This window comes from Carlito syrichta, unplaced genomic scaffold (assembly GCF_000164805.1).
Source record: "Carlito syrichta isolate Samal-C Ts95f unplaced genomic scaffold, Tarsius_syrichta-2.0.1 Scaffold304031, whole genome shotgun sequence".
Lineage (NCBI taxonomy): Eukaryota > Metazoa > Chordata > Mammalia > Primates > Tarsiidae > Carlito > Carlito syrichta.
The window spans coordinates 605,548-620,073 of NW_007248127.1; positions in this window are offsets into that span (position 1 = coordinate 605,548).

Sequence of the window (14,526 nt, forward strand, 5' to 3'; positions counted from 1 at the left end):
TGCTATGAAAGCCCACCAGAACCAGGGTGGTGCCTGCTCGGCTTGCCTCCTGGCCTGTGGGTCTTCCCCAGCTGAGATTCCTGGGGCTCCCTCTACAATCGGAGGCATAAAAGACCAGGCACAGTTGCTAACACCTGTGATCCCAATACTTTGGGAGGCCAAGGTGGGAGGATTGCTTGAGCCCAGGAGTTTGAGACCAACCTAGGCAACACAGCAAGACCTCATCTCTAAAAACAAATAAACAAACAAACAAAAAAACTAACCAGGCATGGTGGCACAGGCCTGTAGTCCCCGCTATTCAGGAGGCTGAGGCAGAAGGATCACCTGAGCCCAGGAGGTCGAAGCTATGGCAAACCGTGATAGTGCCACCACACTCCAGCCTGGGGGACAGAGTGAGACTTCAACTCAAAAAAAAAAGTAGCATTGGGTTGGGTCACCAGTGACAAAAGTTCAGGAAGGGTCATCATCTTATAATTGTCTCTTGAATGCTCTAGGGCTGGGGCCTGAGGGAAAAGCTACAGAGCAGGCTTGTGGCTGTGGCAGCATGCTACTAACATTGAACTCACCCTGACTACAACCAGGTTGGTCCCAGAGCCCATATGGGAGTCAGTCTTTAGCTGTGTAAGGACCAGACAGACAATGATATAGCCAGAGAACTCCGGGGCTCTCTCACCCTTCACTGGGATGAGATTGAGCCTGTATCTTGCCAGCCAGCTTGGGTACGGGTGACACCTCTTTGTGTGCCCATGGGAGACTCAGGGCCAGCGGTCCCCACAGCATGGGGCATGTGGGGAGAGGGTTTGGGTTTGCAGCTGTGGCTGCTGCTGGCAGAGGCTGTTTGCGGCTCTGGCTCTGAGACCTGTGGTCATTTCAAGTCTTCGCCCACCAAGGCTGCCTCTGCTGCCTTGGCCATCAAAAGTTGCCACATGCGGCCACTCTCCTCCCATCTTTGTTTCCTCCTGTTTGCACCCTAAGGGTGGACACCTTTCTCACGAGCATCTATGCCCCTACTTGAATGTGAGAGGCAAGTCCTTGGTCAGCCAGCTTTTTTCCAAGGAAGACCCCACACATCAGGGTCAGGGCTCCCCACATTCCTTGCAGTGGAAAATGTGTGCTCTCACAGGAAGGGGGGCCCTGGACTAGAGTCCCAACTTTGCTAGAGAATGTTTGGTCTTGACAACTTCTTTAACCTTTCCTTAACAGTAAAATAGCAAAAATGTTTAGTTCACAGATTTGTTGTATTAAATGAGACCATCTTTATTTTTTAAAAGCATTCTGTTAACGTTAGTTCCCTTCTCCTTCTGTCTTAAGTCAAGTTCCTAGCAAACAGACCCTAAGAGCTTTGTATGTATTTACTGGGGTACTTTTGGGACGAATCTCCATAGGAGGAGTGGAGGGAACAGGTTTACCTTGAGGGAGGCTTTGGATGTTGGCTGTGCAGTTGAAACCAAGACCTTGATTAACCCTGTGGGGCTTTGGAGCTGGGGTGGCCCTGCAGAGATGTCCCACATTAAAGCAAGAGGGCAGGACCTTTGAAACACTCACCAACCTGTCACTGGATCCAAGCTGTCCCCCCTACCTCAAGGGGAGGCATAACCTCAGCAATGCACCTGTCCTTTCAGCTGTGGGTAACTCCGGAGGGACAGAGCTGTGAGTCTTCCCAGGTAACACTCAGGATAGCTGGGGCAGTGAGCATCTCCTTCCTGAAGGACACTCTGGCCTGTGCACCCAGGCACCATCACAACCTCTCTCCCCAACCCCAAACCTAATACCAGTTTTAAGACGTGAGCTAAATGTCCTTTAGTAGAGAGACCAACAGGAACTGAGAAGGCTGATGTTCCTGCTTGGGACCAAACTGTTAGATGTGGATTTGGACAAGTCTTTTAATTTCCTTTGCTCTCAGCTTTCTCACTTCTAAGCAGGACCTATTAACTTCTCTGCCTTCCTTATGGGAATGTAGGGAGGATAAAATGCCATGATGCCAACAACGAAGTGCTCGGAAAACTGTGGCATTGGTAACCACATACACCATAATGTCTAAGGCAGTCCTCCTAAGTCCAGTTTTTCTTTCCTGTTCCTAGGTTCAGTCTTTCCTGTCAGGCCAGGCTAGGTGTCTTTTCTTTTTCTGAGTCGTGATCTCACTTTATCGCCCAGGCTGGAGTGCCATGACATGATCACGGCTCAACATAGCCTCAATCTCCTGGGCTCAGGGATCCTCCCACATCAGCCTCCCGAGAAGCTGGGTCTATAGGCACAAATCGCCACATTTGTCTGGTAGAGACAAGGTCTCACTATGTTGCCTAGGCTAGACTCAAACTCCTGGGCTCAAGCGATCCTCCTACCTCAGGCTTCCAAAGTACTCGGATTACAGGCGTGAGCCACCATGCCTGGCTTTGTGCATCCTTTTGTGAGGAGAAAGCAGGTCACCATAGTCATGGCCTGCCCAGAGGGCACTGAAGTACTCTGTTTCCAGCTCTGGGAGAAAGCTGCTGCTCACAGGATGGAAGTGGGTAGGACCTGAGCCCTGGGACTCAGTCCCTTAAGGGGGATTGGACTCAGGTCTGGCTTTCCCAAGAGGCTGAAGAAAGGTTGGACCAGGACAGGAGATGGCAGAGTGCATCTGGAGCACTTTGAGTGTTTCGTTTCTTGACTAACCCTGTGCTGGCACGGTGGGGGGAACTGAGGCAGACGGGAGGACCCATTCCCCTCCCCACTCCTCGCCCCTGCCCCTGAGGAGGTCCCAGCTGCCATATTCATCCATCACCAGCCTCCCCTTGCTGGAAGAGAGCTGTCTCCAGAAGCATCCTTTCAGTCAGCAGGGCTGCCTCCACCCCCCAGTGTGTCCCTCCAGCCCTCCACAGAGGTAAACCTCATTTTCTCCCCCAAGCCCAGCTTTGGGCCTCATGTCTGGGTGTTTCCAAAGCCTGGTTTTACTGCTTTTCCTTTCAATTGACTGTGCCTTCCTCTTTGCCCAGACCATTTCACCATTTCAATTTAATTGCTGTTTTTGCCCTCCTCACTCCCTTTTCCTCTAAGCCTTTTTGGTGGGGAGATGTGAGGGGGAACCCTCAAAGGAAATGGAATTTCCAATGCCAGCGCCCCCTAAGGCAGGGGTTCCCAAACAGGGCTGTGTATGAAAATCACCTGGGGAGCTTGTTAAATAGATGACTATGCCCCTCCCACAGGGGTCTGTGTGTTGTGTTTCCCCGAGCCCCTCATCAGCTCTTCACACAGCTGTGAATGACAGCTCCTGAGATCCCAACTGACTTAGAAGTCTGCACACCAGCAGCTTGGAGTCAGCAGCAGGTCTGCAAGAACAGAAGAAAGGAAGCCTGAATTCTGGCAAGATCACTCTAGAATGGTAGTTCTCAAAGTGCAGCACCCTCACCATCTGCAAACTCATCAGAAATGCCAGTTCTCAAGCCCACTTAGACCTACTGAAGCACAACTCTGGCGGTGGGGCCCACAGTCTGATTTAACAAGCTCTCTGGGTGATTCTGAGCCCACTGAAACCCGAGTGCAGGAAGGAACACAGTAGAGCCCTCTCTGTCTCTTCATTCACACCTCGGGAGAGCATGGTTGACCTTGACCCTCCTCAGAACAGGGCAGCCACTAGCACCACTGCCACAGGACAGAGAGCAAAGGTAGGATGACCACGAGCATAATGTCCAAAGTTCCTGGTGTAGATGGCAAGGAGGGAATCAAGAATGACCCCGGGAGAGGGTTCTAGAATGCAGCCCACTGGCGTTCATAGAGATGTAGAGACCTGGGCTACGCCACAGATCCCAAAGCAAAAGAATAGTGTTTCTACTGTATGTAGCACCATCTCCCTCAGAGTCAGATTCTACAATAGCTTCATTTTCACACATACACACAAAGCCCCAGAAAGTTAGGTCACTTGCCCAAGGTTTCTCAGTAAATTAGTGGCTGAACCCAACTCAGTCTGAAGGGAAATGATCAGAAAGAAAATCTCAGCTACTGGGGTTGCAGGGTTTTGTTGACTCATTTTGTCAATCAACAAATAGTCTACAGATCACCAGGCATTGTCCCATGCATATCTACTTAGATTTCCTATCCAGGCTGTGTGGTAGGCGAAAACTTTCCAATTTCCAGGTGGAGGAAAACTGAGACTTCCAAAGGTGAAGATACTCTCCCGAGGGCCACAGTTTGCAAGCAAGTAGCAGAGTCGAGATTTGAATCCAGGTGACCAGCTGTAAACCCAGAGTCTGACCCACAGTTGATTTCTCCCCTGAAAGCTGACAAAATCCTAACAGCCAAAGCAACAGCCCCTCCTGTCCCTTTCTTGGGAAAGCCCAAGAACAGTGATCCCCACCCCTTCTCCCAGGGGCAGGAACCAAATCTGCTCTATGCACCAGCCTCAGCCCAGGAGCATATGCAGAAAAGGGCAGAGGAGACTCAGTGACAGAGAGGGGCCCTGGCTGTACCTCTACACTTCACCAGGCTCTGGGACCTGGCTCTGGATCCCAGCCCCCTCCTCCTGTCGTTTGCTTCCTACCGACCCCGCCCCCAGTTGAGCGAGCCTTGGGCAGGGCCCCACCATTAGTTCCAGACACCACGTCTCCTCTATTTATGGGCTTTTTCTTTGCTTCTGCGGTTCTTCCTGGATGAATGCCCCCTTTTCCTGGATTTACAGCATCCTCCCGCGGTGGGGTTGATGTCACTTTAATGAGCGTTACAGCTGCCTTGACTGTGACTGCCGCATTCCAATTTAGTGCCTGGCCTGGGGAGCCCAGCAGGGCTTCTCTCTGGCAGGGGGGAGTGGCTGTGTTCTCTGGCCTGGGACTGAGGTGGAGGGTGTGGAACTGAAGACTCCTCCCTGCCTCCTGGAGATGCCCTGGTCCCAGCTCTGAACTAGGGCTTGGGGCTCCTTGGCAGGTCCTGAGCAGCAGAGAACACTGAGAATCAGAATCAGGGCAAGGTAGAGGGATGGCGGGGGTGTAGACATAAGCCAACCCTATAGTTTGGGAAAAGAGAACTCAAAGCTTTCCCAGCCCATCCTCCTCACCACCCACCCCAGTGAGAGCCAAAGTTCTGAAGTGAAGGACAGAGGGCAGAGGAAGGTGGGGGCATTCATAGAAAGCCTGTTGTTCTCTAGTTGAATCCAGATGTGGAGAGCAGGAGAGGGAGTTGGGCCTGGAGACGGGTCTGGGGAAGGGAGAGAGGAAGGAAATTTGGAAAACAGAACTCCCAGCAGGAGTACCAGAGATACCCTGAATCCTTTCTGGATTTCAGTACCCTCTCATCGGAGTCTCAGATTGTCACACCAAATCGGCTTCCATGATCATCAGTTAATAAATAGGAGGCGATTTTGCCACTGGCTCCACACATATGAAAAACAGTCATCAAGCCGGGCTCGGTGGCTCAGCCTGTAATCCCACGCCTTTGGGAGGCTGAGGTGAGTGGATTGCCTGAGCCCACGGGTTCGAGACCCGCCTGGGCAGGCGAGACCTCATCTCTACAATAAAAATAAAATAAAAAAAATTAGCCAGGCATGGTAGCATGCGCCTGTAATTCAGGCTACTCGGAAGGCTGAGGTGGAAGGATTGCGGAGCCCAGCCGGTCGAGGCTGCAGTGGCCTGGCCACTGCACTCCAGTCTGGGCGACAGAGTGAGACTCCAACTCAAAAAAAAAAAAAAAAAAGAAAAAAAGAAAATCAGCCACCATTTGCAAAACACTTAGTAGACACCTATTACTGTGCATCCAAGGCCTCTGGTTACGTGGACTCTCCTCTCTGCCCAATGCCTCTGTTAATGGCCCAACAGTAGAAGAATGCCCAGCCCTAGCCAGGAGACAGGTGTAGGGTGTGCAGCACACTTCCCCACCCCCACCCCCCAGGCATTGGATACAGTACTTTATGTATGTAGTTCCCACAGCAACCCAGCAAATGGGAATGGTTACATTCATCTTGCTGACAAAGCACTGAAGCTTTAAGTCTTAGCGGTTAGTTAAGTCACTTGTTCAAGGCCACACAGCTAGACTGTGACGGAGCCATGGTTCTGACTCGGGACTGTCTGACTCCACAGCCCTCACTGTACCCACTTTGGGGCTACGGCCTTTGCCCATCTTTCAGCAAGCCAGAAGTTTGGGGGAGGCTGACTGATACCAGCCAATGGCTAGCAGGCCACCAGTTCCTAAAATCAGAAGTTTGCTCCAAGTTGTCCCACAGTCATGCTGGAAACAGGCTCCTAGGGGGTGAGCCCTTGATCATGGGTTTATAATGCCCCCACCAGCTTCACCCATCCCCTAACGCACCTCCATACCCTCAGCGACAGGAGGAATCTATGGTTGAGAAAGAGGACAGCACTGTCTAGGAGGACACAGAGTATGCATTCTCTCAGAGGCTGTTGACCCCAGAGAGGGGAAAGGCCTGTCCCTGCCCTGCCCCACCTCCCAGTTGCCTCATCCTCTCTGGGAACAGGAAATCCATGATCAAGTCCAAAGGCACAGCAAAGAGAGTTGGACTGCAGCAGTGTGGATGTCGCCTGCTGTCAGCAACTCTGCGGGATCCAACAGGGAGGCAAATACCCAGGCCTGGGCAAGAGGCCGAGGTCCCTTGGGGACCCAGGGCTGCATGGCTGCAGAAGGTCCTGGAAAGTGAGAGCAGCATTTGGGCCAGTGCCTGCTATGAAGCAATTAAGAAACATCAGCTCTGATTGTTCTAGGTTCCATTTCCCACGCCACTACTAATTCCAGGTCTCAGTCTCCCTGTGCTTACGATGGGTAGAAAGATCCTTTTGGATGAAACCACTTGGATCCCACAGGTCTCCCCAAACCTCTTATTCTAGGGACCCAAGGGATTGTAGAAGTGTTAATTAGCCAAGCCTCAAGACAGGCCTAGGCAGAGGGAGCCTCATTAACGTTAATTGGTACTTTCAGATCCTCACCCAGTCAGGAGGGAGCAATGCTTGCTGGGGCGGCCTCTCTGCCCTTGGGGTTCACAATCTGCCCTAGACTGTGTACCTAGTACAGCTGCAGTGGAGTGAACTGTGACCCCTCCCCTCCCTCACCCCTCATAGGGCCCAGCCTGTGAGAAGGCAAGGGTGAGCCAGGTGAAGGGGAGGGATGGGACCCCCATTTCCTACAAAAGGGTCAGGGCCATATTCTGTCCAGCCAGGCTCTTTGCTGCATACCAATGCCGAGCACTGCACTTGGGAGGAGATGCCAGCCTCTAGCAATGGCTCTGAAACCAGTTTAATGAGCCCAGGGAGTCTGTTTAGAATGCATAGTCCCAGGCAATGTCTTCAGTGAGGTTCAGGAACCTGTATTTTTTTAAGAAATAGGGTCTTGCCCTGTTGCCCAGGCTGGAGTGTAGTGGCACGACCATAGCTCACTGCAGCCTCAAACTCCTGGGCTCAAGCAATACTCCTGCCTCAGCCTCTAGAGTAGCTAAGACTATAGGCACGCACTACCATATCCAGCTAAATTTTTATTTTTTATTTTTGTAGAGATGGGGTCTCCCTATGTTGCTCAGGCTGGTCTCGAACTCCTGGCCTCAAGCCATCCCTCCATCTTAGCCTCTCAAAGTACTGGGATTATAGGCGTAAGCCACTGCACCCAGCCCAGAAAACTGTATTTATTTATTCTTTTTTAGATTAGAAAATATAATTTATTTAGAAAGTAAATGAGAGAGAGAGGAGATAGATTCACTTCCCCAAGGTAGGGAAGGGAACCAAAGTTAAGAAACATGGCGGTGGTAGATCAGAGAGCCACATGAAACACCAGAGTTTAGTAAGGCAATGGCCAGGAACCTGTGTTTTTGACAAGTGCCCTTTAAAACAGGACTACATTTCAAAGAGCACTAGTCTGACGTTTGTGTGTCTACTATGACTTAGAGCAAAATTAGGCACACAGTAGGTATACAATAAATGCTGATGGATGGAATGAATGAGTGAGTGGGCAGAATATGAAGAGACTGTGAATGGATCTGTAGCATCTGAGCAAAATAACCTGCAGTCCTCCAGGAATTCTCCCCTCAGGAAAGAAGCGGGCCCTTCCTTCATCTCTGGTTCGCTCCTTTTCATGGTTGGGACCAGACTTTTCCTACTGAACTTGCAAGTTGCTATCTAAATTCTAAGGGAATTCTAGTCCACACAGAAGAAACCCCACAGAGTCCCTCTCCCACCTTAAATCTATCCAGAGAGATTAGGGATCTGGAGGATTCTATGTCCAGGGAAATATATATAGAAGTTTGCCTATCCTGCAATTTTCAGAGTTCTAGACCCTGAAGCTATTCATGGTTAAGGCTCCCTGTTGGGGCGTCCTTTGATCTGTGAGTCACTGTTAACAGCATGGACAAAAGTGCAGGAAAGACTAGGAGGAAGGCCTGGGCAGAGGGAAGGGCTGCCAGGGCTCTGTCCCTGGGGCAGGAAGCCAAGGGTAGGCTCTTAGGTTTCTTGCCTCCGCTGGGGAGAGTGGACAGGCAGGTAGGAAGCGGATTGGAGGTGGAGGTCTGAGGGTCTTGTGGCAGGAAACAGCTGGGGAGTCTCAAGAGTGTCATAAAGTGACACTCCAAACTCACTCCAGGACCTACAAGACATTAAAGGAAAGCGAGGAAAAAAAAGTTTTACTAAACCCCATTTGGTATAGTCACCGTGCTAATTGTACAACACATCTCACTTAATCCATGTCATAGCCCACTGAAGTAGAGTAGTCTTTATTTATTTATTTATTTATTCTTTTTTTTTTTTTTTTAGTTGGAGTCTCACTCTGTCGCCCAGGCTGGAGTGCAGTGGTACATTCATCACCACTGCAGCCTCGATCTGCTGGGCTCAGGCGATCCTTCTGCCTCAGCCTTCCAAGTAGCTGAAACTACAGGCACGCACCACCACACCCGGCTAATTTTTTGATTTATTGTAGAGATGAGGTCTCACCAAGTTGCCCAGGCTGGTCTCGACCCCCTGGGCTCAGGCAATCCTCCCACCTCGGCCTCCCAAAGTGCTGGGATTATAGGCTTGAATCACTGCACCTGGCCAGTAGAGTAGTATTTAACGTAAGAGGAAGCAGAGACTCGCTGGGGTGGGGAGGGGGTTGTCATTGGCCCAATTCTACACGGTCTGCAAAGCACAGAGCCGAGATGTCAAATCAGGCCTAACAGCAAAGCCAGCATCCACCCCATTCTGATTTAGGGGTCCGGGAAGGGCACAGACTCCACAAGTGCACACCCTCCCAAGGGGAGTGCACCAACAGTCCTTTTACACATTCCATTCTATGATTCATAGGAAATGACAGAGAAGTTCCAGGTGAGTGCTGAGACCCAGACCCTGAACTCTTCTGTCCTCATCACAGATGGCCTTGGCCAGATCCCCCCACTACCACCCAAGGTCTTCGGTTCAAAACCTGCTCTAACTTGTCCAATGGCATCTGGGCATCTACAAACACAGAAAGGAACCTGAAGGTCTCCAACTTCCAGGAGGAAGCAAAGAGTTGGAAAGATTGGAGAATTAGTCTCTGTCTGGTTGAGACAGACACTGGGGCATTTAGGAGGGACAGCAGGTAGAGTCCAAAGCTCAGGACAGGGACTTAGCCTTGGATTCAAGGTCGGCCCTTCTACTTTATGGCATGACCTTGGGCAAGTACATACACTTCCCCCAGCTTCAATTTCCTCTCCTATTAAGTGAGTAATAGTACCTATCTCCCAGAGATATTATAAGACTTGAGTAGGAAGATGAACCCAAAGCTCCCAGGCTCACAGTAAGCAAATGATAAATAGTAACACAATTTCTTACCACTTCATTTATAATAAGTGGGTTATTTGGGGGAAGTAATTTCAAATTCCAAATAGAAGGCATACAATATGATAAAGCATTGACTGAATCATCCTCTTTTCTCATTTATAAACTGGAAACTCAGAATATCCCTACCTTAAAGGGTTGTCTGGGATGTGACAAGAATTCATGAAAAGTCTATGATATTCTCCTGCAGAATATCAGCACATAGAACTGATTCCTGTTATCGACCATACTCTTTTGATCTGCACACACTACATGCAGGTGAGAGAAACTGTTCATGCCCAGGAGAAGGTGGAACATTTACATTCAAGTCAAGGAGATTTGTGTTGTACATGAGAAAGAACTTTCTAGTTGAAAGCTAGCTAAGATCCTGTATTTGCACACTAGTAATTGAGTTCCCTCAGGCCATTGTGGGGTCTTTTCCCTTCACAGACAGTAAAAGAGAGATGGGACACTGTCTCAAGGGACACTAGAGAAGAGCCTGGCTAGAGCATGAATTAAAGTGCATGTGCATGCATGGCATTCAACCTCAGCAAAGAACATCAGAATCCTGATTCGAAGCCTCTCTAAATATTTTCTGGCAGACAGTAGACACTCACTACTTATTGTCCTGTCTGTTGTGCACTTCACAATGTATCTTTCCTTTAATAAATCTGCCTCTCACAATTAAAAATATATATTTTTTTCTTTTTCTTTTCTTTTTTTTTTTTTGAGTTGACGTCTCACTCTGTCGCCCAGGCTGGAGTGCAGTGGCATGTTCACAGCCACCCCAGTGTTGACCTCCTGGGCTCAGGTGATCCTTCTGCCTCAGCCTTCTAAGTACCTGGAACTATAGGCACGTACCACCAGCTAATTTTTGATTTACTGTAGAGATGAGGTCGTGCCAAGTTGCCCAGGCTGATCTCAAACTCGTGGGCTCAGGCAATCCTCTCACCTCGGCCTCCCAAAGTGCTGAGATTATAGGCATGAGCCACTGTGCCCAGACTATATATATTTTTTCTACAAGATCATATAGGAGAAAAATAAGCAACCAACGACTGGAGTGAACTATCAACTGTTTACACTGTGGTGTGCTCTATGACTATTAAGGATGGTGTGTGGACTGCATCAATATAGGAAAGTGACATCAAGAGAAACAGAACAGGAAACATAGGACATACAGTGACAACCTCATAAAGGCCACAAAGCTCAGGAGATAATTTGCAATAAGTATGGATCAGATTTTATTTTTTCTCAAGTGTCCTAAAACCATTATATGCATTTTTTTAAAAAAATAGGATGAATAGGTGGAGCTCAGGGGGGTTCTAGGGCAGTGAAACCATTTGTATGATACTGTCATGGGGGATCCATTTGCCAAGCCCATAGAATGTACCACATCAAGAGTGAAACTTCATGTACAGTGTGTACTTGGGGTGATTACAATGTGTCAATACAGGTTCATCGATTGTAAAAACTGTATACTCTGGGTGATTATGACGTGTCAATGCAGGTCATTGATTGTAGTAAACATACCCTCTGGTGGGGTGTGTTGATGGTGTAATCTGCATATACAGGGACAGAGGGCATGTGGGAACTCCACACTTTGCACGCAATCTTGCTGTGAATCTCAAATTGCTCTAAAAAAGTCTATTTTAAAAAATGTTTAAGCCCTATTGGGATGTTAATTGGAAATGTACTACATGTATTTATTTTTATCGCATTATTTTCCCAGGGTTTATCTTTTCATTTATTCAGAAAAATAAAATAAATCTTTTTTTGAAGTCATGATTGTGAGGATGGTTCTGAGATCCCCAGTTCAGGAAAGGGGGATGTTCCCTCTTCCATTAGATAAGGAACTGGGCTTTGACCCTCCCTCTCTGGGTATTGCTATGCCCCGCTTAGACCTCTAGTCTAAGCCCTAATGATACCATCAATCAGATGGGAGCCAGAGATTAGGAAATGCTAAAGGGACTGCAGCAACTGTGACAGGAAAAGGGAAACAAGTGATTGGCCCTGGTCAGAAATGGCCCCCATCCAGGCCCAACTTGCTCACACGCAGGATGTCTCATCCCAAGCCATAACATGTACTTCATTTTTCAAGAGCAGTAAAACACTGGGCTAAAAATCCAACTGCTTTTTTGGGGCGGGGGGTTGGAGTCTCACTCTGTCGCCCAGGCTGGAGTGCAGTGGCACACTCATGGCCACCGCAGCCTCAACCTGCTGGGCTCAGGTGACCCTTCCACCTCAGCCTTCCAAGTAGCTGGAACTACATGCACGCGGCACCATGCCTGACTAATTTTTTAATTTATTGTACAGATGAGGTCTCGCCAAGTTGCCTAGGCTGGTCTCAAACCCCTAGGCTCAGGCAATTCTCTTACATCGGCTTTCCAAAGTGCTGGGGTTAAAGGCTTGAGCCACAGAGCCCGGCCTTTTTTTTTTTTTTTTTTTTTTTTTAAGTAATAAATGTCCTCAGGGCTTTGCAGAAAGGAAAGGACATTTACCCACTGAAAATGCAATCAACACAAGGCACACAAACCCTGACAGATCCCATCATGGAGCTGCAGGCTTACTGTCTAAGGTCTCTGCTGGAGCTGAGGGCCTACTGCACTGAGCAAGACCCCTCTCCTCTATGGTCTCTCTGAGTGTGTGCACCCTGGCGGTGGAATTGAAGGGCGTGAGGATGCACTCAGGGACAGACATCTGAGTCTCCAAGGGCAAGCCTGGCATATGCAAATGCCCTGAAGTCTCCCATTATAATGAAGTGGCCCAGCTCACTCTGGGTGGTTCCTATTCTCCATAGACCATATGGAGGGCAGGGACTGTGTCTTAGATTCTGTCCTCCACACAGTACCAGGCACACAGGGTTATGGAGATATTATTATTGAGCCCTCTGTGTTTAATCACTAGGCTGGGCATGAGGTAGATACAAAGAAGAGCCAGGCTCAAAATCCAGAGACTCCAAGTGAAGGCAAGTCCCACACGGTTTCAGAGAAGGAGATGAGGCCTGGCTTCAGAATGCCAGGCTTGTAATCTGAGCGATGCCACAGACAGCTGGCCTGTGCACCCTCTGGTTTCAAACACAAATGCTGTGAAATCATTATAGTAACAGGCAGAGGGTGAAAGGTACCTGAAGAGCTTCCAAGAAAGCAATCCGTGGGCATCCCCCTCAGGCTGCCTAAACTAAGTTCACAGTGCCACCCACCCGCCTATGGCAGAACCAGGAGTTGCCCTTGACCTCTCCCTCACCCCAGTCCAAAGAAACATCAGTTCTACTTCCAAAATGCAGCCGAAGTCCATCACCCCTCCACACCCTACTGTCATCACCACCATCCCACTCACCATCACCTTGTGTCTGGATGGTCACAGTCCATTTCCAGAGTGATATTTTTAAAATACGAGTCTGATCAAGTCACTGTCTTACATAACACCTTTCAAGGACTGCCCGTTGCTCTTAGGAAAATAAAACCAAACCAAGCCTAGCCCGAATACTGACACTGCCAATGAGGCCTCGAATTCCTTGGCCCCTGCCAAACTCTCCTGAGTGATTTCAAGCAGCTCTCCTCCTTGTCGTGTCCTAGTGACCTGGTGACATTTCTGGGGAACCTACCAGTCTTAGGTCCTGTACACAAGCTGTTCCCTTTGACCAGAACTCCCTCTTTGACAGGTCAATTCTGATGCATCTTTTAAGTTTAGGTTGTACCCAGCAGCACCTTCCAAGAAGGCCCCCTGCCCTAGGATCCCGTCTCTTCTCATTCTCCATGGTGCATTACCAATGGTAATTACAACTTTTGTTTTGCCATAACTTTTTAAAGACTGCTTCCCCTGCGGGTACGCTTGTAAGTTCCATCACAGAGTAAAGAATTGCTGCATCCGCCTTGTTCTACTGCTGTGCCCACGGCATCTAGCATGGTGACTTGCTCTTCAAGTGCTAGATGAATGAACCAGTGAGTGAATGAGTGAATGAATGAGTCTGGGGAGCAGGAAAGGCCTCATGGAGGAACTGGCATGGAGGAGGATATGGTTATATTTGGGACTTTCAAGAGTCACGGACCTGGAATCAGTGAACTGAGATCTGCCTTGACCTGCCGCTCTGATCACACAGGCTTCCTTTTCCTTCCTGAAAGTCATTGATCCATCCACCTCCATCTCAACTTTCCCTCTACCTAGGGAGAATGGCTGCTCCCCTTGTCCCCAGCCATCCCTGTTGCTCCTCTTCCCTTTCCCTGCTCTGTCCCTGCCAGCTGTCTCTCCCATCCATTTTCCCACCACACCCTTGATTGATGTAACTGCGTAATTGTGTGATGCCAGAAAGCTCATTTGTACTTCTGGGCTGGAAGCAAGGTGCCCGGAGCTTTGCAGTTGGGTCTTCAGAAGCAGAGGGAGCACCCCTACCCTATCCCCAGTTCTCCCTTAGACTCAAAGCACAAGTCTCCAGCCCGATGTGCAAGGGCTCAGTAACAGAGGACTGTAATCTAACCCAAACCAAATAACCACCCACAAAAAGAAATGGGAGGAAAAATCTTTCCACTGTTGCAAAGACAAGCTTCTTGTGGTGCTCTCCCTGTCTCCAATAGAGGTTCAGTTTCTCTTTCTACCTCCTACAGGGTCTTGTCAGCACCTGTTTACTTGGGCACAGATTGGGAGATGGTGTGGCATTTCTCTTCCTGCCAAATTGAGGCACACTCAGACCAGAAAGTAAAGGGAGGTGCCTCTAGAGCTTTTTCTGTCCCTTTCTTGGTTTCAGAGGTTTTTTTTTTTTGAGTCTCACTTTGTCACTCAGACTGGAGTGCAGTGGCTG